The 27416-nt window shown below is 38.2% G+C and overlaps 1 protein-coding gene across 2 annotated transcripts in view; it reads left to right on the top strand.

Moving 5' to 3' along the window:
- SERTAD2 (SERTA domain containing 2) overlaps positions 1–27416 on the top strand; it is a 108749-nt gene that overhangs the window by 31570 nt on the left and 49763 nt on the right. The gene's annotated exons all lie outside the window — the stretch shown is intronic.

Raw genomic sequence — 27416 nt, 5'->3', positions numbered from 1 at the left:
TGTATGTATTTTTGACTGTGCTTGATCTTGGCTGCTGTGCATGGGCTTCCTCTAGTTGCAGTGAGCAGGGTCTGCTCTCTGTTGCAGTGCACTGGCTTCTCTTACTGCAGAGCATGGCCTCTAGGGGCATGGACTCTAGTTGCAATGCATGGGCAGTTGCCGCATGGTATGTGGGATTTTTCCAGACCAGGGATGGAACAGTTGTCCCCTGCACTGGCAGGTGGATTCTTAACCACTGGACCACCAGGGAAGCCCCTGACTCGCTGTTTTCAAGGGTCCATTTCTGAGTTGATCATCTTCTCTGACCTCTTTCCCATTCTGTGGCATAATGAGAGTATCAGTCACATTCTTTTTTCATGCTGCTACACTTACTTCTATGGATTTCACACTTACCGCTTTAAAGACCCTTTTATTTTAGCTTTTCTACAAAGGAGAGGTTTAGGTGTACATCTTCCTTTATTTTATTAGTTTTATTTTGATTGGAGATTTCATCAGAATTGCTATTTCTTGAGTAATCTGAAATTATGTATTACAGTTGTGATTCTTTTTCTTTAATATTAATTTTGATTTTCTTTGATTTTATCAGGATCTTTGATTTCTGTTTTTCATAATACCTACTGTTGAATATTTCTTATTACAAAATCAATAAATATTCATTGTAGGAAACTGTAAAAATTCAGGAAAGTGTAAGTTGAAACATACAAACAGTGTTGCATTCTGGTATTGAGTGATATTTATTTTTAACAATTTGACACATGTTCTTCATGAAATTAGCGTTTGACTGTACATACTATATCTTAATTTTCTTTTATTGTATGGTTAAGAAGTATGGTACTTTGACTTGTTTAGGAAAATAATGGCAATGAAAGAAAGGGAGATGGTGTACATGGCTAATAATCAGCATTAGGCATTTTTTACTAATGCATTTCTGGGGACCTAGGCAGCCTTTTGTCCAAGCTCCATTTGAAAGTCTGTCTCCACAGTAAGAGTGAGTAACAGAAAATGAGCTTGACGGGGCATTTTGAGGGGGTTCCCTCTGTGGATCACAGGTACCGGCCTTTACCCTGCTGTTTGAGTCTTGTTACTGTAAACAAAGCTGGCTTTGGACTGTGCATTACTGTGTGGTACTGGGTCCTGTATGCCTTGGTTTTCCATGTGCTTTGCCAAATTGGTTTCCTGACCATGACCTTGTAGTTCAGCATTTCCCTTTTCCTCCACCCATTTCCTGCCTTTACTTTGATCATCAGGCTTCTTTTTCACATGAATCCCACAGTAGTAATGTATAGTAGTCAGACCCATAGTCAGGAGACCCCACCCTTAGTCTCCTGAAATTCGTTTTGGAAAAGTACATTTTCCAGGTCTGTACTCAATAATTGTAATATCAAACTACAACACAATTTTCAAAATGTCTTTTTTGTTCTGTTTTTAGTAGCAAATTTTGGAATAGACCAACATTTTTTTTCTATCAGTCCTGGCATTGACATTGGTCTTAAGGAGCTTTTTCACCTCTTACCGTGTGCACATGGTGAGTCCTACAGCTTGTTCAGTCCTCACATCTTCCCTCTGCCTCAGTCCTGTATTTTTGTTTACTTTTATTAGGACATCTCCAGTTAAGTGTAACAGTGTCACTATTCGGCCTCATTATCTTGCGTACAAACTTGCTTCAAATACCTTTTTTCTTTCCTGTGGAACGTAATACTCTTTCCCTCTCCCAAAGTACCAACTGTTAGAACTAGTAAGAGAAAACAGTAAAGCAACCAGATGCAAAGTGAAGTACACAGAATTCAATAGCTTTCCTGTACATCATCAGTGATAATGCTGAATTAAGGAAAATACTATGATAAAGATGTATTTGAAAATATAATGAAATAAAGCCTCAATCACTATAGCCACTAAAGCTATACAATACCCAGAAATGATTTTAAATAATAGATCTGCAAGACTTATAAACTTTTCTTTGCTGAAGGATGAAATATGGACAGAAACATATTCCTAGGTGAGAAGATGCCAGTTCTCCCCAAGGTGATCTGTAGATTCAGTGCAGTTACAACCAAGGCCCTGATGGTATTTTTAGTAGAATTTGATGAGCTAATTCGAGCATTTCTCAAAATTTGAATAGAGAAGAATGAAAAGCATAATTCTACCAGGTACAAACATCTACCTCAAATTTATAGTTATTTAAACATGGCATTGGCACAGGAAGAGACCAACAGATCAAAACACAGAATAGAGCCTAGAAAAAAAGATGAAGAATCAAATTGAATATATGATAAATACAGCATTTACAATCAAAGGGAAGAGGACAGACTCCAGTAAACTAGAGAGCACACGAACCTAGCAGAGACCCTCAGATGAGAGACCCGTGTGGTGCTTCTGTTGGAGCAAGAGATTCTCTTCACTAGAGAGGAGGAGTAGGGGCAGGAGAGAGAAATGGTGTTAAGGAGATAAGCAAGGGTCTTCGTATGTTCTTCTAAAGAGTTTAGGCCTTTTATTCAAGTACCTTATTTATCCTAAGCTTAGTATAAATTTTCTCATATATTTTCTTCTATGTGCTTTTATGGTTTGTTTTATTACATTTAGATCTTTACTTCGAATTTATACCCATTCATTATATGAGGTAAGGGTACAGTTTTAATTTTTCCTAACTAAATAGCCAATTATCCCAATTCCATTAATTGAATTTTATTCCACTGCTTTTAAGTGCTGCTTTAAATGTCGTCATATATACAGCTATTTTTCTGGATTTGTTTCTGAACTCTGTTGCACCCCTTAAGTCTGTTTGTCTGTTCCCATGCCTATATAAAATGCGCCGTCTTCAATAGTCTTAAGCAGCAGAATGACATGATCAGATTTGTAAAGAGATCCAGAGAGCCGTCCCAGTAAAATTCAAGCAAGAGATAGCCTCAGCCTGAGCTGAACTGAAACAGTTGGGCTGGCATGGTACATGCTGGAATGTGGTGGGTTTCCAAAGAGAAGGGGATAAGGAAGATGCTGCAGTTTCTCGCTTGGGAAACTGGTTGGATAACGGTGATGCCTTTCACTGAGAAAGGGCATGAGCAGCAGGTTTGAGAAAAGGCGTGAGAAGAGAATGAGTTCAGTTGCGGACACGTTGTATTTTAGAAACCCATATGACTTCTCATAGGGGAAGTAGAGTCAGGCATTTGAATTTATAAATCTGAATGCCAAAAAAGATGTGGATGGGAAAATACTTGTGAGGCAGATTGACATTAGGGAGTAGATGAGAGTGGAGAGGATGTAAGTGAGCAGGATAGTTTTTTGAGTTCCTTTTTTTTTAAGTATACTTCAGTACACTTAGATGCTGATGGGAAGGATCCAGAAGAGGGAAAAGGAAATAATTGGTAGGTCCTGGACTCCAGGGTGACTGAGAACAAGAGCCCCAGAAGTGTTGGGGTGCCGAGAAAAAGTGCACGTCTCTGACTTTCTCAGAGCGGGAAAAGTTAAGAGATTATAAAGGCTTCTGTTTTCTCTGTGAACTAGGAGTGAGGTTTTCTGCTATAAATAAGGAGAGATGTAGTGGAATGAAGGGTTTGAATGAGGGGTGGAATGCAGAATGTTTGAAACAGCTACTGTGTGGAATGGAGAGTGAGACAGCTAGCACAATGATAGGATTTTGGACATGTAGAGTCTGAATTCAGAGGGACAGTGTCTATGTGAGGTGTGGGTCTGGAGCTGAGGCTTGAGTTCAAGATTAAATCTGGAGATTTGAGATCTGGGATTGTTAGAAATCTTAAATTAAGGGTCTAGAGGGAAAGGAACAATTGGCAGAGCAAATGGAATCAGAGAAAGAGCCTCCAGTCAAGGATATTGAAGAAAAAACACTAGGAGCAAATAGAAATACCCAGCAAGTGTGATATTGTGGTGGCCAAGAGTTTCAAATAGAAGGGGCAAGTTACTGAATGGAGTCAGTACTGTAGACTGCGGTTCTTCATCCTGTAGAATCACCTGTGGAGCTTTAAGTCAGTTCCCAGCCCTACCAACCCAAGACCAATTAAATTGGATTTTTCAGGTGGGGCCCTGGCATCAGTATTTTCTTCATAGTTCTACTTTGTAGCCAGGGTTAAGAAACACTCATATAGCAAGAGTATGAAGACTGAGACGTAATTAGATTTGGCAACTTTCGAGAGCAGTTTTAGTAAAATGGTGAAACTAGACCCCAAATTGTAGCAGGAGTGGGGCTGGATGAGGATACAGAGTTTTGTGGTAAACAGAATAATGGAGGGAATTGATGTTGCATGGCCCCCATCTTCTTATAAAATAAATGTTGTCAGCTACTATATGAGTGGGGTGTGGATCTATTTGAGATTTTGTGCAGAGTAGGGAAGAAGCTGAACAGATGCTCTGAGGAATATAAAAGACTGCAAAGCCACAGTAATGGCCCAGATGAGCGTGAATTGCATTCTGTAATTATCTGGCCTCTATTATTCATGGTTATTGAAGTAACACATGCAGTGCTGATACATAGTATGGAGTTGCATCTAAGACAGGAGGTATGTTTTGGAGTTAGTATGTAAGGCAAAAAATGCATTTGGTCAAAATTGTTCATGTAAATCCTTTAGGAAGGTGTGCAGTGGGGACTGCCATTCTGTCTCCCCAGAGAGCCAGTTTTCCCCTAGGAGCAGTGGAATTATCACTGTTTATTCCACTGAGCACCAGATGAAATAGTTGACTTGTTTATAAATAAAATTATATAAAAAATATCTCTTTACACTAGTACCACACTCAACTTAATTAAATATTCTCATTAAGGAGAAGTATTTGGGTCATTAAGCAGGAATACTTAAGTACTAAAATGGATTAAGGGTACAGAAGAATTAGTTTCCCATCTCTGCCCTGGGCATACAATGAGTAGAACAGGGGGAATTGTCCTATACTACCTAAATTGTTATTTTCCAGTTTTCTTTTTTTAATTGAGCATATAGTAGGTGAATTTGCAGAAATTACATATGATGATGTAACTCACGCTACTCTATTTTTTTATTTCTTGCTTGTCCAAAATCATCTTGAGAGAGTATAATACAATGGTTTTGGGCCCTGGTTCAGACCTGGGTTCAAACCATGTTACTGTCACTCACAATACGTGCGACTTTGGTCACATTGCTTAATCTCTCTTCTCCTCTGATTTCTCATCTATAAAGTCAGCGTGTAAATTATATCTACCTCATAGGTTTGACTGATAAATAAGTCAAAGCATGGAAAACAGCCAGTGCTGTTAGAAATTATTACTGTGAGTTGGAATAACAGTGGCGTGTACTGATTCACAAGTGTGATTTGAAGTTAGACTACTACTTACATCACAAGGTCAGGCTTTTATTAGACCTTAGACTGTGGCCCAGGAGATGAAAAAGCTGCTGGCAAAGTTCAGATGTCTACTACCAAAATTGGTGACTGTATTTATGACTTGTAAATACTCAAACCTGCCACAAAAGGGTCTCTCTCAAATCTCAAAATTAAACAAATACAGATCATCCTTGACTAACAGTCAGGTTACATCCTGATAAACCCATTGTAAGTTGAAAATATCATAAATCGAATAATGCATTTAATACACCTAACATACTGAGCCTGTCTTACATGTGCTCAGAGCACTTCCATTAGCCCACAGATGGGCAAAATCATTTCATACAAAGTCTCTTTTATAATAAAGAGTTGAGCATCTTCTGTAATTTAGTGAGTACTGTACTTCAAGTGAAAAACACAAAATGGTTACAGGGTCCAGGGTAGTTGTAATTGTATAGGTTGTTTCCCCTTGTGATCACATGACTATCTGGGAGATCTGGCTACCCCTGCGCAATATCACGAAAGAGCATATCACTAGCCCAGGAAAAGGTCGAAATTCAGAATTGGAAGTCTGGTTTCTATTGAAGGTGTATTCCTTTCACACCATCATAAAACTGAAAAACTGTTAAGTTGAACCATTGAAGTCAGAGACCATCTGGACGCCAGTCAACACTCAGAATCATGGTCTTTGCACTAAGATAAATGGCAGCTATGTTGGGATGTACTAGATTTCTAGAAATGTAAATTTTCTAGATTGTCTCTATCAAAATCAACAGTGCTATGTGTTAAAGATAGACTTTTTTCCTTCTATTTTTTATGTTGAAGTACAGTTGATTTACAATGTTATATTATTTTTCAGGTGTACTAAATAGTGATTCATAGGCACACTCTTGTATGTGAAATAATATGAGTTGGACGGATTTTAGGCCTTATGATTTTTTTAAAAATTGGAGAGACATTTTAAAAGACCTTCCCTGTTGAAAAGGAACAATGAAATGATGTCTAATGATGTGTTAATGAAGTTAAAGAATGACTAAAAGTAGACTGATAAAGAAGTAAAAAAGAAAGAAGCTTCATTTTGATAGAGTGGAGGGGGAAATGTACATCTAAGATTAGAGCATTTCTTAGTACTAGGTTTTTCATGTAATTGAATTTTGTAATGGTCTCTTTCAAATTTGTAGTAATTACTGGCATAAACTCATTACCTCTCTTTTGAAGTATATTTGTCATGTTTGCAGAGATTTTTTTTTTCCAGAATTAAACCTGCAACTGATAAACATACCCACTTTTAGAAATTATCTATCTGAGAAAAATAACACCATGTTTTGGCTCAGAAAATAAATAACTAGATTAAGCCTCTGGGTTGGGAAGATCCCCTGGAAAAGGGAAAGGTTACCCACTCCAGTATTCTGGCCTGGAGAATTCCATAGACTGTACAGTCCATGGGTTCACAAAGAGTCAGACACAACTGAGTGACTTTCACTTTCAGTTTCAAACCTCGGAACTCTTTGAAACAACTGTACTATATAGCTTTGTGAAAACATTTAGTTAATGCGGAGTGTTAAAGCATCTCAAAGGAAGAGAATTATTCACCACTTTAAAAAAAAGTCAGAACCATAATAAGTTGAATTATGCCTTTAGTTCAGTTCAGTCGCTCAGTCGTGTCCGACTCTTTGCGACCCCATGAACTGCAGCATGCCAGGCCTCTCTGTCCATCACCATCTCCCAAACTCATGTCCATTGAGTCGGTGATGCCATCCTACCATCTCATCCTCTGTCATCCCCTTCTCCTCCTGCCTTCAGTCTTTCCCAACATCAGGGTCTTTTCAAGTGAGTCAGCTCTTCGAATCAGGTGGCCAAAGTCTTGGAGTTCCAGCTACATCAGTCCTTCCAGTGAACACTTAGGACTGATCTCCTTTAGGATGGACTGATTGGATCTCCTTGTAGTCCAAGGGACTCTCAAGAGTCTTCTCCAACACCACAGTTCAAAAGCATCAATTCTTCGGTGCTCAGCTTTCTTTATAGTCCAACTCTTACATCCATACAGGATAAATGCCTTTGAAGTTAAATTTAACTGGATGGTTCCGTGATTATCCTGCAACATTAGAGTACTAAAATCATTTATGCCTCAGCCACGTTATAGCTATTATTTATTGAGCATTCTCTGTGTCAGAAACTGCTCTAAGTGCTTTATATATGTGATTAAGGGCTCAGTTGATCCTTACAGCTCTGAAACAGGTCTTATTTTGCTCAAGATTTCATAGCTAGTACCGGACAGAGCTGAGACTTGTCCTCATACTCCACTTCTTGGACCTTAACCATTATGCTAGCCTGTCTGTATTTGAATAAGCAAATTCTGAGATGGTGTTTAAATGCTTAAATCCCCCATGTATCTTAATTTTTAAAGAAGTAGAGAGAATTCATAATATTAACTTGGATTCAGGGTACAAGTTATGGTACCCTGCAGACAGCTTTCTGTTTCCAAGGGGCTTTCTTGAGAATTTAAGTACTTCAGAATATTACAGAAACAAGAATATTATTGCAACAAGGCTTTCAGATACACTGGTTGTACTGTTTACTGTACTAGACTGGCAGCTTATAATATTACATTACTTCTTCCTGATATCAGTCTTGCCTTCCTTGTTTGCCAAGCATTTGACTTACTGCTTTTAAAATTGATTATACATCTGAGAATTTGGAGATAAGTAGTGGATGAATACCTTTGAGTTCTCAGCAAAATAAGAGACATTCTGGTGGTGATGAATAAAGGAATTCCACTGCAGTTTATATGTGTTTTCAAGTGTAGGTTTTCTAACTGGTCAAATTGATGCAGTGCCATCTGGACAACTAACTGATGGCTTTGGTTCACCCTCTCATAGTTCCTCAGTTTCCTTGCTTTTTGTTTTAATTCAGAAGAGCATCATTTACAAGATAAAACAATTTCAATTCTTGGGATGCTTTCCCTGGATAAACTGCTCTAGCCTCCATTTTCTCCCTTGGGTTTTACACCTCTGGAATGAAAAGGGGGATTTTATTCCCTATTAGGCTAATTTGGTAAATTTTTAGGTTTACATTGCCATAATGAAAAGATTAAGATTCTCGCATGTCTTATGTGACTTCATATTAAATTTAATTCCTTTGGAAATTGCACTAAGTCTATATATATGCATGTGTATATTGTTTTTATTATTCTGTATGTTTATAAAGAGATCAGATACTTGTTCAAGCAGTCCAAACTATAAAAGTATACCCCCTCTGACTAAAATCCCTCCATTCAGAATCTATGGGCACCATTTTAATGAATAAGCTTCTAATCCCTCCCCCCCGGGAGATATAAAGAGATAAATGGCTTCATTAAATAAAGCCATACTAGAAATACTGTTTTGCTTTTTGTTATTTTCAGTCATGGAACTCTTTCCATGTCAATATAGGTTATATTTTTAAATAGCAGCATAGTATTCCAATGTGAATGTATATATAATAATTTATTCAGTAAACCATTATTTCCAGACAGACATTTGTACTGTTTTCGTTTGTTCTCTTGGAAGCAGTGTGCTGCTGGGAACAACACTTATATCTTTGCACACCATTTTTCTCAGTAAGATAAATTCACAGGTATGGGCTTGCTGAGTCTAGCAGCATATTAAAACATTTAACAGTATTGCTGATTTGCTCTCCATCTGTACCAGTGTATGCTCCTACTAGTGGTGCATGAGAAGGTCTGTTTTATTACACTCAGTTACTTCTTTCCTAACTGATTCACTTATTTTAAAAAAAACGTGAGTGCTTACTACATGCCACGGTATACTAAGGTTTCAATAATGAACAATATAGAAATGGTACAGGATTTGTTTTGGGAGACTAGTATCTGTTTTCTAAACCTTCATTTCTTTTCTTTGTATTAATTTGAATAGTTAAATATTGCATATTTGCAAACTTATTTTTCCTGTAATTTTTTCTTATCTTATTACTACTTTTAGATTGTTATATAGTCAGATCTGTCTTTCTATGCAGGACTTCTCTACTCTTGGACCACAAAATTATTTGCTCATTGGACTAGCTAAGGTTCTTGGTTGCAAAAACAGAAAATGACCCTGTTCTTTGTAAGCCAAAAATGGTATCAGGTGCTCAGAGAATTGCCAGGAAAGCTAGAAACAGGTAGTCCAGAGGAGATGGGTGGTCTGCAGCTGAGTAAAAACACATGACAAAGATGGACTGGTAAGATCAACCTTCTCATCGTGAATCTGCTTGTGCTAAAATAATAATGTCAGGAATATGTAATCTTTTCTTGCTTTCCTTCATTCCTCTCCCCCGTCCCCCACCCCCCATGGTAGCATCATTCTTAGGTATATTGTCCCCATGTGGTAGTAATGACAGCCAGAAGTGACTGTCTTACCTTTTTAGGATCCTTGGCAGAAAGAGGGCACTTCTTTACCAATTGTTTGTGCAAAAGTCTTGGATTGAATTTCATTGGCCTCTTTTGGGACACGTATGTATCTAGACTGGCCAGCCGTAGGTCATGTGCCCTTCCCCTCTGCTGGTAGTAGAATCAGCTGGATTGAGGAAAAAGGGAGGAGTGGTTCTCAAAGAAACGTGGGGTTCTGTTATAGAAGAAGAGGGACAGATACAGCAAAGCAGCAGATGTCCTCTGTCATCCTGGTGTTTGACATTTTCAGTAATATTGCGTTGTGCATTCTTTCGGAGGAACAGAATTTCACTGTGTAACTTATTGTTTCAGAAAATGAAAATTTCTTTTTATTAAATTAGTTATTTCTTATTGTACATCAGTCACTGTGCTGTGCTATTTGCTTAGTCGCTCAGTCATGTCCGACTCTTTGCGACCCCATGGACAGCCTCCTCTGTCCTTGGGGATTCTCCAGGCAAGAACACTGGAGTGGGTTGCCATGCCCTCCTGCAGGGGATCTTCCCGGCCCAGGGATCCAACCCAGGTCTCCCTCATTGCAGGCGGATTCTTTACCAGCTGACTCACCAGGGAAGCCCAAGAATACTGGTATGGGCAGCTTATTCCTGCTCTGGAACTTCCCGACCCAGGAGTTGAACCAGGGTGTCCTGCATTGCAGGTGGATTCTTTACCAACTGAGTTACCTGGGAAGCCCACAGGAAGAAGAAATATTAGAATCCCAATAAGAAGAGTAAGCTGTGTCCTTCATTTTAGAGTGAATTACATTGAATAAAAGACAGCTATATAGAGGAGTAAAGAATTGCTTTGTTTTTTTTGCTTCTTTTTTTATTATATACGTTGAACACAGATCCTTAAAGATGCAAGATTCATACCTGGTGAAGATGTACATCTTCCTAAAAATCCATTTGTTATTGAAATCTGATTTAGTGTTAAAATATGTTAAAGATCCAGAGATAAGGAAAGCCAAAGATATAAAACAGAAAAGAAAAATACAAATACCCTCAGTCACATAGCATGAAAAACCACTGCTGTGTGTTACGAGACATTCCTGCAGTCATTCAAAACTGTTTCCCCGTTTGAGTCAGTACTTGCTTAATGTATTTTCTCCCACGAATGCCAGTAACACACAGAAAATATCAAGAAACAATGAGGAGTAGTGAAGCAAAGAAGGGTTTTGGAGTCAGCCGAACTTGAGTTTCAATCTGATCTTAAATGATGTGACTTCAAGCATGCATCCCCATCTGACGAATGATGTAGTATCTATCTCATGAGTTTAAAGATTTAAGTGACACAGTTTGCATAACAACAGTAACTATTATCATTATTATTGCAATTTAGAGTTATTATTTGGGGAAAAGGTAACATGCTTTCAGAAAATCCATTGCATCAATTAGCAAATTCAGAGACAGTTGTGTAGATGAAAGAAATACGATGCATTTCCAAATGTGTACTGGAATTTTCTTTTAGAGTGTAGATATTGCTGTGGTGAACCTTTGGGGTGAAAAGATTAGTTTACCAAAGAGAGGCTCTGATGTGCTGATTTGGATTTTTCTAGTGTTCAGGATCTGTGAGGAACGTCCTATACATTTTCAGGTCCCAGGAAGAACAGCAGCAGCTCGAAGTGCCTGGTGACTACACCGTGGTCCAGCAGCCTAGAAACTGAATGACTTATCTGTGGAGTTAGCCCAGTCTGGCCCAGCAGCATTTGAACTCAGGGTCACATTTTAATTTGATTAACACTTTCACTTATTGATGAGCTTGTTGTATCAGCACTTTGCAGTTGAATGATTTACACAAAGGCTTTATCTTTTATGTGTTGTCTAACTATGGAGTCTAGCAATAATTTTATGATAGACCACATTTGGCATGCCTAGTTATTCAGGGAATTTTCAAAGAACTGTAGTGGGACTTTTTAGTCACACATCCTCTCTGTTCTTAGTCATCCATTCCTTTTATGGTAGTCATTAGCAAATATCTCTCAACCACTTCTATAATGGTTAACAGTGTAAGCTCTCTGTTGTGTTGGCTGTTTTGAGCTCTGTGTACTTAATTATGAGGCAGTCAGCATATACTTGTGAAAACATAAACTAAATGTTGGTATATTCTCTGCATGGTTTCTTTTTACAGAACTACAGTTGTAAATACACACATTAAACTAGTTCAAAATCATTAATTAAAAGATTTTTCCCATATACATATTTTTGGGGGTTACTATCTTTTCTCTCCTTCAGTTGTACCCCTTACCTGAGTGTGATTAATTACTTTTAGAATTAAGGAAAAAAAGAACTGAAAATCAGGGTGATTAGAGGTTTTCTTTTATTTAATAGGGAAACAGACATTTTGACATTCCAGGCAATCAGAAGCACCTTTTCCATTTAACGGCTTGACCCTAACGGCCTGGTCAAATTCCAGTGTTGCACAATTGTGTTCTACCTTCCCTGATACCTAGTAAATCTAATTGTTTGGCTGCTCCCTATTTTCTTAACTTTAAAAACTGTTTATAGGCTATGCTCTTATTGTAAGCATTCACCAGAAGCAGAACTTGGCCCTTTCTCTAAAAACTTTCACTCCAACTCCTTCTTCTAACCCTCTACTTTCTTCCCAAACTCACAGACACATTTCTCCATACGTACTCAGTAGCGTTCTTTTCCGTACCTCCAAAAGACATTGGACACGTGGTCTGAAAGCTGCACCAAGGGTAATAATTAATTAAGGTGAGAAAAGGAGATACTGGGTAGGACCTTGCTCCTGATCTCCAAAAAGTATTACAAAGTGCTCTTCTTGGCGCCTTGCAGGTCCCTGACTCAGCATATCCTGAGTTAAACTTGCTAACTTGCCCCAGCCTCTGGTTCTCCCGTTATGGCATATCTTTCCATCCTCTTATCATCTTGACCACACCCCAACTCTTCCTCACCTCCCTGTGCGATGCTCTGAGCTCTTGATGGTGTGGGAGTGGTCCTGGCAAGCCACAGTCCCCAGTGAACTCATCCAGCAACCAGTAAGGACATCCATTCATGTCAGTTTGCTCCACAGATACCACTGTCTTTGTGGGCTTGATTTGAACAAGTTTGGAAAGTATCACTCTATAGGATAAAATATTCTGTCCCATAAAGACTGTGCCAAAAATGACCCCGACTGACTTCTGGCTTCAGCTCCTCCGGTCTCCCACAAGTGCATTTTATGTTGTAATCTCATCAGACAAGTCTCAGTACTCTGGGAGATGGTGAAGGACAGGGAAGCCTGGCTTACTGCAGTCCATGGGGTCGCAAATACGTAGACACAACTTTGCAGTTGAACAACAACAACAATACATGTAATTGAAGTTTTAAGGGTAAGGGAACAAGACAAAATACAAGACAAAAATAGCCAACTGGTGAAAACGAAACCTACAGACTCAATAAACTAAATGAACCTGAAGCAGAATAAACACAGGGAAAACCACACCAAGCTACATCATAACCAAGTTGCTGAAAACCAATGATAATAATAAGAATCTTAAAAGACACCAGAAAAAAGAGTCATATGTACACAGTAAAATTTTCTTAAGTATCACAAACTCCTCATCAGTAACTATACAAGCAGAAGACAGAAACATTTTTAAGATGCTGAAGGAAAAAGCAACCAATATAAAATTGTATACCAGGTGAAAAATACCTCAGAAATGAAGACTAAATACCTTTAAACCAACTAAAGGTGACTGAATTCATGGCCAGCAGACCTGCACACCAAGAAATGTAATGGGAAATTTTTCAGGTTGAAGGAAAAAAGATCCCAGATGGAAAATTAGATGTCCATAAAAGAATAAAGAGCACTGAAAGTGATAAATAGGAAAGACTTTTCTCCATTTAACACTAAGAAAAAACAAAACAAAACACAATTGACTGTTTAAAACAAATTGATTTTATTGTGTGGCATGCAGCTTATGTAGAAGTAAAATGAATGACTTATCTGTCAGTTAACAGTTTGGTTATGATCGATGTATTTACTTCAGAAACATTTCTTTGAAAGATAATTAGTTATACTTAAGGGAATCTCCACAATTTCTATGTTACTTTCTGTATTTTGTCTTCAGTTTTGAACGAAAAAGTGTATAAAGTGGGTGATGAAAAAGTTTGAGCAATAATAAAAGTTCCAGGAAAATTTAGTTAAAGATGTTGAAAAATGCACATTGGACATTTGTAGATTTCATTTGTAAGAAACATTCTTTCATAGTACACATTTACTGTGAGGTGTTATTCAGTACTATAGATTAACAAATATCTGCCAAAAGAAATAAAAGTGTATAGAAATGAAATCACCAGCATAGCAAATGATGTACAATTTTTAATAGTTGATTGCTTCCGTTGTCTTCCTTGGTGGTTCAGGCAGTAAAGAATCTTCCTGCAATGTAGGAGACCCGGGTTTGATCCTTGGGTCAGGAAGAGCGCTAGAAATGAGAATGGCTACCCACTTCAGCATACTTGCCTGGAGAATTCAATGGACAGAGGAACCTGGTGGGCTGCAGTCCATGGGGTAGCACAGAGTCAGACAGCACTGAGCGACTGACACTTTCACTTTCACTTCAGTTTTCAAATCCATTGATAAATAATCTGCACCACTATTTGTAGTGTTACTTAGTGACAGAATTTTGATGAAACAAAAGGTAAAAAAGGTAAAGCAAGGTAAAAATGTGTAAGAACTAATTTTGTCCTTAGGGAAATGATCTTAAATATTTAATTTTATCCAGAGCATAAGATAATCACTTAATTGTACTCTTCAGCAAATACTAAATACAAGCCCAAAGGAAAAAATAAAATCAAATAAAATTCTCTTAATCACTAGCTATTTGGTTAATTTATATTCTTTCTTGACTATTCACTATCTGATAGTTTTATTCATGGATTTATACAGATTTTCTCTTTGGCTTATAAAACTGAAGAATCAAATGACATAATTCAACCCCCTCATTTGGTTTCCTTTTGCTCTTCGTCTTTTGAAACACCTCACTGCTTATGAGCCTCCCAGATAGGGGAAGAAATACTTAAAACCAAACCAGTCAGTTCTGCTACATTCTAACTGTTTTTAAAAAGTTTTTTAAGGCGCAGGTGGGGTGGAGGAAGGTTATACAATGGTAAAACCACCAAGATTGAGATTTTAAGCTCATAGGTGAAATTCAATATCAAATTCTAATTTTTAGCTTCACTTAATCATCTGAACTTATAATATGCTTGTCCACCTGCTTCTCCAGAACATTTTATTTCTGTTTTTGATAACTTTCCTTCTGAAGTATGAATTTTCACCCCAGGCAAAAGATTTGTAGTTAACAGGGTGATAGGGCCAACTCAAGGAAAACTTTTTAAGAATTCCTTTCCCGAGGGAATTTTGATGGTTTGATTAGATAGGGTGCAATGCTCAGAATTAGAAGGAAACTTTACTGGCATAGAGAAGAGCCAGTTTTAAGGACGGGAGTATCATTCTTCTGGCCTGTTGTACACTTTCAGCTCCTAGGAATTCTTTAAATGCTGTGAATCCTAGGGATTAAGTGTGACAGAGTGATAGTTACACTCATTATTGTTGAGAATTATTTGCACTCTTGTTTCCTACATTCTTTGAGTTTGTATTTGACAGCTGTGCATCAGCGGAGTTGTATAGTTCAAAATAAATAGAATGTGCTATAGCTGTAACTGTATTTTCTATAATTTTCTCTCTTTTTTTACTCTCTGGTAGGAGGGTTTGTTTTTGTTTGTTTGAAGCTGTATTTATTTAAAAAGGAAAAGTGGGAAATAAACACCAAGCAAATTTGAATTCTGAGATCTATTGTTATAGAGGAGGAAGTCTAATTATAAATTACAAAAGAGATAAAATGACCATCCACACTCTGTTTTTCCTTTTGATTGGTTTTAATGAGTGCTTCCTTGTTCTGAGTTTAAGTTCTCTACTTAGGCTTTTCCCTCTTTCTTCTTATTATACTTAGGTGTCTCCTCCTGGGTGAGGCAGTTCTTGATTATTTCTTCTTTAAACAAACAAACAAACAAGCCATGCCCTTGCTAGAACCTAGCTTTTCTTACTAAGGTTTATTTGGCAGATAGTGTTTTTAAAAGTCAGTATTGTGAAATCTGTAAAATTTCCAGTAAGATGGCTTTCTATCAGTGGGCACTCATTATTTGTTAAATTAAATTAAATGAATTCTTGCGTTTACATTTAGTGCAGAATTGAGAAATACCAGATGGTAGAAGTCCTCAGAAAAGGATCAATTAATCCCAGGAGACTAAAGACAAAGATTGCATGTTCCAATGGTTTTGTAACTCCGCAGAGTCTGACAAAAGTGAACCCTTAGTTGTTGGGTCACATTGCATAAGATGCTGAGTGTGAGCTCCAGTCATTCAGCCAAGTTGTTTGCCACCTGGAATAAGCCAGACCTGGTACTGGTCCTGATATTGATATGGTGACAAGCAAGGCAAAGAAGTGGCACTTACCTTCCAGGTTTCCCGGTGGTAGACTAAAAAGGAATCTAGGGATTTTAGTCAGGTGTTCTGAAGGAGAATAAGCTTTGGAAAAATGCCTGCAGGTTAATGTTGGAAGATGGGACTTCAACCTTTCTTCCCACTTTCTTTCCAACCTGGTCTCTTAAAACACCAAGTGCAAAAAATAGTTGGCTCTGCAACTCTGAATATACTAAATGCCATTGAATTAGACATTTTGTATGAGTGGGTTGTAGGATATGTGAATTCTGTCTCAACAAAATTGTTGAAACAATTTATCTGCTGTATTTAAGTTTTTTAAAAAAATGAATCTGGAGAAAAGAAATTGGTTACTCTCTGTGTAAGAGAGAGTTTACTTAGGAGGTTGGAATTACCAGGATATGAATATTTAAATTACCAGTACTTAAAATATTTCCAAATCTGAATATTTATAAGTTTGCTTATTACTGTCGGTATCTGTTATGAATTTCGTTATATTTTATAAGTGTTACAATTAAAATTCAATTCTAAATTATGTTATAATCAAGGTACTATTTTATTTTAGTAGAAAAGAGTAAGAAGTCATTCAGTTCAGTTCGGTTCAGTTGCTCAGTCGTGTCCGACTCTTTGCTACCCCATGAATCATAGCACGCCAGGCCTCCCTGTCCATCGCCAAGTCCCAGAGTTTACTCAAACTCATGTCCATCGAGTTGGTGATGCCATCCAGCCATCTCATCCTCTGTTGTCCCTTTCACCTCCTGCCCCCAATCTCTGCCAGCATCAGGGTCTTTTCCAATGAGTCAACTCTTCGCATGAGGTGGCCAAAGTATTGGGGTTTCAGCTCCAGCATCAGTCCTCCCAATGAACACCCAGGAAAGATCTCCTTTAGGATGGACTGGTATTTTTTCATTATGATATGTAATATAGATCATTAGTCCTAACAGATTTAATAAAATTAATTATTTGGTCATCTTCAAAGACTGATGTGTTAGTGTCCAAATTGCGTGAGTGAGTGAATGTTAGTTGCTCAGTCATGTCCAGCTCTTTGTGACTCCATGGACTGTAGCCTGCCAGGCTCCTCTATCCATGAAATTTACCAGGCAAGAATACTGGAGTGGGTTGGCATTTCCTTCTCCAGGGGATCTTCTTGACCCAGAGATCGAACCTGGGTCTCCTGCATTGTGGGCATATTCTTTACCATCTGAGGCACCAGGGAAGCCCATCCAAATTATATAGCTATAAATGAAATTATTTATTTCTTTCATTTTCACATAAGAACTACATTCAAATTTCTGGCATGTATAAAAGCAAAACTATGAAATGAAATTTATATATGACAGTTTGAAATTATGTTCTCTTATTGTTGATCTTTGCTTTCAGCAGCTGTATTAGTTACCAATGGCTGCACAACAAACTACCCCAAAAATCAACAGCTTAAAACAACACACATTTATCATCTTAGTTTCTGTGAGTAAAAAATCCAGGTGCAGCCTGTTTGAGTGCCTCTGCCTCAGAGTCCCTCAGTGTCAGGCAGGGCTGCAGCCTCTTTTGAAGGCTTGATGGATGGAGGATCTACTTCTAAGCTCACTCAAATGGTTGCGAGCAGGATCCAGCTCCCCACGGGCTGTTGGAATGGAGGCCTTGGTCCCTGCTGGGATGTTGGAAGGAGTTTCCTGATCCATGGGCCTCTGTCTGGAGTAGCTCATGACATGTCATCCAGCTTCCATCAGAACAGTCAAGCAAGAGAGGACGAGCAAGATGGAAGCCACAGTCTTTTTGTAAACAATCTTGAAAGTGACATCCCATCACTTTGCTGTATCATCAAATATTGGCAGTGAGTCAGTAGCTCAGCTTATACTCGGTGGGGAAGGGAACATCACAAGGACAGGAGGCAAGATTGAATGGGACTAGGGGGGCATGTTAGATGCTGCCTACCACAACATTCCTCTCAGAAAATTCTACATGATATGTATTATAACTGAAAATTTGTTTTCTTGCTAGGAATATTATGACATCTCTTGAAATATTAGTGATACTCAAAGGTGTGATGGATAAAGGTCTAGAGAACAGTACATTAGAAGTGTTACCACATCACTTTCTGTCTTATTGCTCCACTATGCTGTGAGCATTACCCTTTGTCCAGGATGGCTCAGAACCCTCTGAAAACAGCCACTGGAGAAGGGAAATAGAGTGAGGGGAACAGTGCACACAGTCCAGAAGCTACTGCTCTCATTTCAGCTCAGATTCCATTTGCCAGAATGTAGTCACATGGCCACACTCAGCTGCAAAAGAGGCTAGGAAATGTAGTCTTTGGTTGGGCTCCATCAATTATCTGGAAAATCCACCTAGGTAGAACATTCTATAAAAATGATCCTAAAAATAAAGCAGAGGCCTTTCTCCTCACCTTTATATAGTTGTCACCACATTATTTGTGTAGGAAAATTCTGAGTTCCATACTGGTTTCTGGTACTAGAATTGTATATTGTCTCAAAGTGGTTGACATTAGTAATTTTTTTAAAAGAAATTGTATTTCTTTATATATGTAAATGTATTTCTTTATATATGTAAATCACCATATAGTTCAAATTGTAAACATAAAGCAACTACTCCCCATTCCCACCATCCTGTAGAGTGTAGAACTTTCTGACTACACGTAGAATATTTTAAGTATAGGATTGTCAAAGAGTTCTCCAGTTCTCATATTTTTAAAACCAACTAGTTGCCAGTATTGCCATTCTGATACATCAGCCTTGAATGTTCTTTCCCATTTCTCAGTCTGGCAAAGTCTTACTCATTTATGACCCGTTAAAGTTCATTACAAAATAAATTGAATTACACATGGAAAGCATGATCCATAAAAGGAATAATCAATAAATTAGACCATCAAAATCTTAAAATTTGCTCTTTGAAAGACTGTTAAAAGAATGCAGAGATGAGCCACCGAGTTTGAGAAAATACTTGCAAAGAATGTATCTGACAAAGGATTAGTGTCTAGACTATATAAAGAACTCTCAAAATTCAACAGTAAATGACAAACAATCCAATTTAAAAAGGCAAAAGATATTGAGAGGCATCTTTTTCAGATGTTCAACCTCAGTAGATTAAGGAAATGCAGTTAAGTCAGTGAGATATGTACATACCTGTCAGAATGGCTAGAATAAAAAATAGTGACAACACTAAATGCTGGTGAGGATGCCAAGGAACTGGGTCACTGGTCCATTGCTGTTAGGAATGTAAATGTTGCACACACTTTGGAAAACAGCTTGACAGATTCTTTTAAAAATAAACATGCCACTATCATACAACCCAGCAATTACACACCTGGGCATTTATCCCAGAAAAATGAAACCTTTTAAGTTAGTACAAAAACCTGTACACAAATGCTTGTAGTAGCTTTATTTGTAATAGCACTAAACTGGAAACAGTTCAGATCCATTGATAAGTAAATGGCTAAACCAACTACGGCATGTTCAGCTCTGCTGTATGCTGCTGTGCTGTGCTCAGTCCTGTCCAGCCCCTTGCGACCCCCTGGGCTGTAGCCTGTCAGGCTCCTCTGTCCATGGAATTTTCCAGGCAAGGATACTGGAGTGAGTTGCCATTCCTTTCTCCAGGGGATCTTCCCAACCCAAGGATCGAGCCCATCTCTTGCATCTACTGCATTGGCAGGCAGATTCTTTATTACTGAGCCACCGGGGAAGCCAGGTTCAGTACTATTCAGCAACAGAAAGGAACCAAGTAATGATACATGCCACAACCTGGATGGGTTGTGCTGAATGAAAAAAGCCAGTCCCTAAAGGTTGCATATCATATGATTCCATGTACATAAAAACGGAGAACAGATTACTGATTTCCAGGAGTTAAGGAAGGTGGGGAAGAGGGTAAGGGAAGTGTTGTAGCTATTAAAAGGCAACAGAAGGGATCTGTGTGGTGATGGAAAAGTTCTGGGTTTTGACTCTATCAATGTTGATACCCTGTGCTATGGGTTTGTAAGATGCTATCCTTGGAGAAAACTGAGTAAAGGGTGCATGATGTGTCTCTGTATTGGTTTTTACAACCACATGTGGAAATACAGTTATCTCAAAATAAACAGTTTAACTAAAAAATTATGAAGTCCTTAGAATTCCATTGGACTGTGGGCTCCATTAGGGACGGAGTATCTTTATTTCATGAGTAGCTAGTACCGTGCCTACCTAATGAAAAATGCTTTAAAACTGTTTGATAAGTTGCCTTAAGGGAGAGAGGCTGAACATATGAATGTAATCATATTAAGCACCCATAGCTGACAGTATACCATCAGGTGAAGATTATTTCTCTGCTGAACTATTTATTTAAAAACTACTGAGCATCTACTTTATCTCATTTGTCTTCTTAGTGCTGGAAATACAACAGGGAACAAAATTGGGGTTGGGGAAGGAATTCCTGCTTTCATGAAACTTACAGTTTAACTGGGGCAGAAGGTAATAAACCCAATACAGAAATTATTTATGTTAGGACGTGGTAAGTGCTAAGAAAAAAATTAAGCAGTGTTTAGGGGCTGAGAATATGAAAGAAAGTGCAGAAGTGAAATGGATTGCAATTTGTAATTTTAACCAGGGTTTAAAGCCTAAGAGACAATGTCACTTGAGTAAAGTCTTGAAAGAAGCGAGGGGAAAACCATCAGGTATATGGAGGAGGAGAGTTCCGGCAGAAGGAGCAGTCAGTGCAAAAGGCTATGAGGTAAAAGGTGTCTAGCACGTTCAGGCCTAGCAGGGAAGTGAAACCAGGGTTGCAGGACAGAATGAGAGAGGGAGAGTAGTTTGGCCCTGAAGTTAGACAAGAGTGTGGAACGTGTAGCGACACATAGGGTGTGGCAAAGTCTTTGGATCCTACTTTGAATAAATGGAGAGGCATTGGAGGATTTGAGTGGAGGAGTGAAATGATCTGACTTAACTGTTAAAAAAGTATCCCTCTGGCTGTTGTGTTGAGAAGGAACAGTAGCAGAACAAGGTGAAAGGAAGGATGAGAACTTCAGAAGCTACTTCAGTACTCTAGGAAGGAAGCACTAGTGATGTGACTGGGGTGGTAGCAATAGAGTCCTGAGAAAAGATCCATCTGTGTTTAGATTTTGAAGGCAATGACAATAGGATTTGCTGCCGGGTTAAATGTGCTTTGTGAAGGAAGGAGGAGGCAATGATAACCCCAAGGCTTTGGAGCTGAGGACTTGGGCAAATGGAGGTGTCATTAACTGAGATGGGGCGGGGGGGGATGCAGGAATGGGGCACCTAAGAGGGGCAGATGAGAAATGCAAGTTGAACTTGAGACTTATGAGTAGAGATGTTGAATAGCAGTTGGATATTCCCCTCTGGAGTTCAGAGAAGTAAACAGCCTGGAGATATAAACTTGCGAGTTGTCAGCATTTCTGTGATATTTAAAACCATGAAACTAGATGAGATTTCCAAGGGAGGAGTTTAGTGAAGTCCAAAGACTGAACCTTTAGAAGACAGGGACCTAAAAGCCTAAAGGGACCCTTGAGAAGTCAGAGAGAGAGAGAGAGAGATTGGGAGAGACCAGCAGAGAGAGGATGACAAGTGAGAAAGGAAGAAAACCACAGGCTCTTGGATCCTAGAGGCCAGGTGAACAAAACGTTTCCTGGAGTAGGAGTTAGTGATCAGCTGATTGACTCTGTAGGTTAAGTAAGATAAGGACTGAGAATTCACCATTGCGTTTAGGAATGTGGAGGAAATTGTTGACCTCCATACATCAGAGAAGAAGAATTTTAGTCTTCAAACTAATCTGTGGCTCATTTCAAGGACAAAATTAACTTTTTGACAATCTTGTTTAGCAAGACTACTTTTGGTTCCTCAAAAAGTTATAGAATTACCATATGATCCAGCAGTTCCACTTCTAGGTATATATCCCAAAGAATTGAAAGTAGGAACTCAAACAGATACTTGCATGCCAGTGTTCATTAGCAGCATTATTCAGCCTAACATAAAGGTAGAAGCAGCCCAAATGTCTTATCAGCAGATGAATGGATAAACAAAATGTGTTTATTCAATGTTATTCATCCTTAGAAAGAAATGAAATTCAAATATATGCTACAACATAGGTGAACCTGGAAAACATACTAAGTGAAATAATCCAGACAAAGAAGAACATGACTCCACTTATATATATATATATCAGTTCAGTTCAGTCACTCAGTTGTGTCCAACTTTTTGCAACCCCATGGACTGCAGCACTTGTATATGTGCTTATATATGTGTGTGTTATGCCTGTGTGCAAAGTCACTTTAGTCGTCTCTGACTCTTTGAGACCCTATGGACTGTAGCCCACCAGGCTCCTCTGTCCATGGGATTCTCCAGGCAAGAATACTGGAGTGGGTTACCATGGCCTCCTTCAGATCTTCCTGAACCGGGGATTGAACCCACATCTCTTACCTCTCCTGCATTAGTAGGCAGGTTCTTTACCACTTGCAATACCTGGGAAGCCCCCACTTAAATTAAGTTACCTAAAATAGTCAAATTCATGGAGACCTAATGTAGAATAGAGGTTGTCAGAGGACGAGGGCCAGAAGGAATGGAGATTTAGTGTTTAATGGGTATCGAATTTCTGTTTGGGATGATGAAAAAATCCTGGAAATGGATAATCGTGATGGTTGTACAACAATATGAATATACTTAATGGCACTGAATTGTGCACCTTAAAAAAAGTTGAAATGGCAAATGAAAACCAAAATAAAAAGAAAATATAGGATACAGATAAAACACTGTATAAAGGGAAACTGATTTTATATATATATAGTGTGTGTGAATAAAAATTGAGGAATGAGCAAAGAAAAAGAAGGCTTTTTTAAAGTTTTATTTCTCAGCTTGCTTTAAGCATCATCTATGACTTGACTTTCCTTTGAGATGCAGTAGTACATGCTTGTTATACAGGCCTTTCTTAATGGCTCAAGACTTAGCTGTTGCAGTTAAAGAAGATAGTGTCCCTTTATAAAAGACATTATCTTCAGCAGGGCAGGGAAGAGTCAGTTGTTACAGAGTGATCGAACTAATTACAATTTTTAGAAAAAGAGTTCATCTAAAAGAAATATCTATATCTAACTATGTGTATATATAGAGATAGCCCTTCATTTATAAAACCTTTTTCTCTCATATAATGGTTCTTGAAAATAATGTTCTTTGGATGCACATGTAAATAATTTTCCTGCTAAAACCAGTATTTTTGATAATTTAGCAGAGCTGATATGGAGAAAACCTTGAGTACTGGAAGGTTTCGTGGCACAGCATATTTAATAACCGTGACAACTCAAGAATTTTAAGCAGACTCGCCTCCTTGTCTGGGATCAGTCGGCACCAGCGTGTCTCTCCTGGCAAGCCCTTAAATGTACTATTTCAGCCAAAACTGTACTAATGATGGTCTAGCAAATTTTAACAGGATATTTTTAAGACTTGATATTCTCATAATTAAAAAGAAAAAAAAATACTTCTCCCATTCCTTTCAAAAGCTGCTCCTCTGAAATATGTGGCAAATTAAAAAAAAAAATCTGAAATTGCTTTACAGCCTTGATGAAACAAAGACTGGTGTGTTAGTGTGGCTGCAGGGAGCTCTGCGCTGCTTTTGTATGATTTCAGAGGTGAATTTAGATGGCTGGAAGATAGATGGGTGCCAGATGCAGTGTGACATAGATTCAGGCAGCTGCTCCTGGGCTAGGTTTCATTAGCTGGTAAGTGCGCCAGCAGAAGCAGCAGAGCGAGGCCCCAAATGCCAAAATGACAGTGAGAACAGTGGAACAATACAATATTCACTAAGTGATTTTAATCTCGGAGATTGAGTGTCACCCAATCAGTTTCCAGGTTTTAAAAACCAACTTGTATGAAGCCATTAGAGGGCCCAAGTCTTTGTCCACGGGGGTGAAAAGTTTTACTTAAAAAAAATTTTTTTTATTAGTTTTAAAACAGAAAGTGTTGTAAACCCATTTTGGTAATATACAATTAAAAGTCATGTCCACCTCCTCAATACACACACTGCAGAAAAGAAATGTATTCATTATTGCAACCAGGCAAATATTCCTCAATCAATGGACCCAATGTTGGTTTGTTTATCTATCTTTCTTAAAACGAAAGTCTTGGAAGAACTTCCCAAGCCTGTTCCAGCTTTAGGGCCCCTTCCCCAACCACTACCACACCCATTCTTTTTCAAAGAAAGACCAAGATCTCAAAACAGAGAGCGTATATTTATTTGCTTTTGAGACCTTATGATCTGCATAGCTAGTGGTGAATTTGTACCCAGCCACATAATTAATCATGAATTAAAACCATTTTTTTTCCTCTAAAGAATTTCTGCTCTTACTACTTGTGGGGTCATAAGTAATTATGAAGCTGACTCCAGAACTCATGCTTGATTTCAACTCACATGTTTTCTCGGCCGAGAAAAGGATCCTTATTTAGTATATTAAACTTACTAAACTTATCTTTGCTTTCCTGTAAAGAGTGTTATGATCTAATACATCAGTGATGCAACCATTTTACTTGGGGTAATTTTTAAAATTAAAATGAACATGAAGTAAATAATTGATTGAACATGTACATATTTGAAAACTGTAAATCTAGCCAGTCTCTGCTTTTCTTATTTAGTTTTAGGAAGCTAATGCATCACTGATAATAGCTCTCAGGCATTACAGTGTATTTCTTTTTTTTCTTCCAAATGCATGTGCGCTCAGCTCTCTGAATAACAATAGGAGTTGTATATGTACCCAGTGGCAAATAGCTTCCATTGTGTTTTAGTATTTTGCTTAGTAATAATATTGTAATACTACTCTTTTTTTAGTCTATAGCATGGTTAAAATTTTAGAAATATGCTTTGATTGAGGCAGAAACTCTGAATGTTCAGAAGCAATTATAATGTTAATTAATGGCTATATGATACCTACCAAATTTTAATATATTCTTGACCTGAATATATGGCATACATGTCCTGTGAAAGTTTAATTTCCTCGGGACAATACTCCCATCTGTGCACTTATATTTGAATTTAAGGGAATCATATCTTAGGTGACGATTTTATTTATTTTTATTTAGTTTGAGGGGAGGGGAAAGGATGATTTTTAAAATCTGTTAACATGTGAAATGGTATAGTTTAAAATTTGGTTAGAATTGTTAACCTTACTTATAGAGAATAGATTGATGGTGCCGGGGCAGAGAGCAGGGGGTGCACACAAGAGAAGTGAAGGCAGTCAAAATGTATAAACTTCCACTTAAATAAAGAAATCCTGGTGACTGGGATTAACTATGTGTGTATGTATGGGCTGTCTCTTCAGTCATGTCTCACTCTTTGCGACCTCATGGACTGTAGCCTGCCAGGCTCCTCTGTCCATGGGATTCACCAGGCAAGAACAGGTTGCCATGCCTTTCTCCAGGGGATCTTCCTGACCCAGGTATTGAACCTGTGTCTCTTGTGGCTTTCCTGCATTGCAGGCAGATTCCTTGCCACTGAGCCACCAGGGGAAACCCATGATTAATGATATTGTATTGTATATTTGAAAGTTAAGAAAATAGATCATAAAAGTTCTCATCACAAGAAAAAAGTTGTAACTAGGTGGTGATGTATGTTAACCAGACTTATAGTAGAAATCATTTTGTAGTATATGCAAAATCAAATCTTATATTATACACCTAAAACTGATACAATATTTAATGTTGTTAGAGAAATTACTCCGTCGTGTCTGACTCTTTGCGACCCCATGGACTGTAGCCTACCAGGCTCTGCCATCCATGGGATTTTCCAGGCAAGAGTACTGGAAGGGGGTTGCCATTTTCTTCTCCAGGGGATCTTCGTGACCCAGGGATCAAACCCAGGTCTCCTGCATTGCAAGCAGACACTTTACCATCTGAGCCTCCAGGGTTTCATTATATCTCATTAAAAAAAAAAAAGAATTGTTGACCAGAGTCTGTATTTAGACTTCAATTCGGTACAGTTATTCACTAAATGAATAAATGACTTAGCAATTAGAAAAGAAAATGAGTATTTGATAATCAGATAAAAATTATACACATCTGTATACATTCATGGCTTTTCTAATAAAAGTTTTTATGCCTGAACCTCACAGTAAGTAAACCATGAAGTCTGTCCATGCTGGGTTGACTTTTGGACTCTGTGGGAGAAGGCGAGGGTGGGATGTTTTGAGAGAACAGCATCGAAACATGTATATTATCTATGGTGAAACAGATCACCAGCCCAGGTTGGATGCATGAGACAAGTGCTCGGGCCTGGTGCACTGGGAAGACCCAGAGGGATCGGGTAGAGAGGGAGGTGGGAGGGGGGATTGGGATGGGGAATACATGTAAATCCATGGCTGATTCATGTCAATGTATGACAGAAGCCACTACAATGTTGTGGAGTGGTTGGCCTCCAACTGATAAAAATAAATTAAAAAAAAATTGAAGTATAGTTGATCCACAGTATTAGTTTTAGGTGTACAGCATAGTGATTTAGTATTTTTACAGATTATATTCCATTAAAAGTTGTTACAAGACAATGGCTATTATTCCTTGCACTATATAGTGTATCCTTGTTGCTTATATATTTTTTTGGTGTGTAAAATACTTTACATTTACTACTTTATTTGTAGTTCATAATAACCATAAAAAGCAATATAACTGGTATTCACATTTACAAAAATGGCAAAATAAATCTTTTTTTTTTTTTTCAGTTGGAGTATAGTTGCTCTATACTGCTGTGTCAGTTTCTGCTGTGTAGCAAAATGAATCAGCCACGCATATGTATACATCCCCTCTTTTTTGGATTTCCTTTCTATGTAGGTCGCAACAGAACACTGAACACCAGTGAGTTCCCTGTGCTATGCAATAGTTTCTCGTTAGTTACCTATTTTATACATTGCTGTTTTTATTTTTTTTTTTTTCCATTTATTTTTATTAGTTGGAGGCTAATTACTTTACATCATTACAGTAGTTTTTGTCATACATTGAAATGAATTAGCCATGGATTTACTTGTATTCCCCATCCCGGTCCCCCCTCCCACCTCCCTCTCTACCCGATCCCTCTGGGTCTTCCCAGTGCACCAGGCCCGAGCACTTGTCTCATGCACCCAACCTGGGCTGGTGATCTGTTTCACCCTAGATAATATACATGTTTCAATGCTGTTCTCTTGAAACATCCCACCCTCGCCTTCTCCCAGAGTCCACAAGTCTGTTCTATACATCTGAGTCTCTTTTTCTGTTTTGCATATAGGGTTATCGTTATCATCTTTCTAT

Source organism: Odocoileus virginianus, chromosome 2 (assembly GCF_023699985.2).
Source record: "Odocoileus virginianus isolate 20LAN1187 ecotype Illinois chromosome 2, Ovbor_1.2, whole genome shotgun sequence".
In the NCBI taxonomy this organism is placed as follows: domain Eukaryota; kingdom Metazoa; phylum Chordata; class Mammalia; order Artiodactyla; family Cervidae; genus Odocoileus; species Odocoileus virginianus.
The sequence above is the reverse complement of the archived record's forward strand: the minus strand, read 5'-3'. Positions and strand labels throughout refer to the sequence as shown.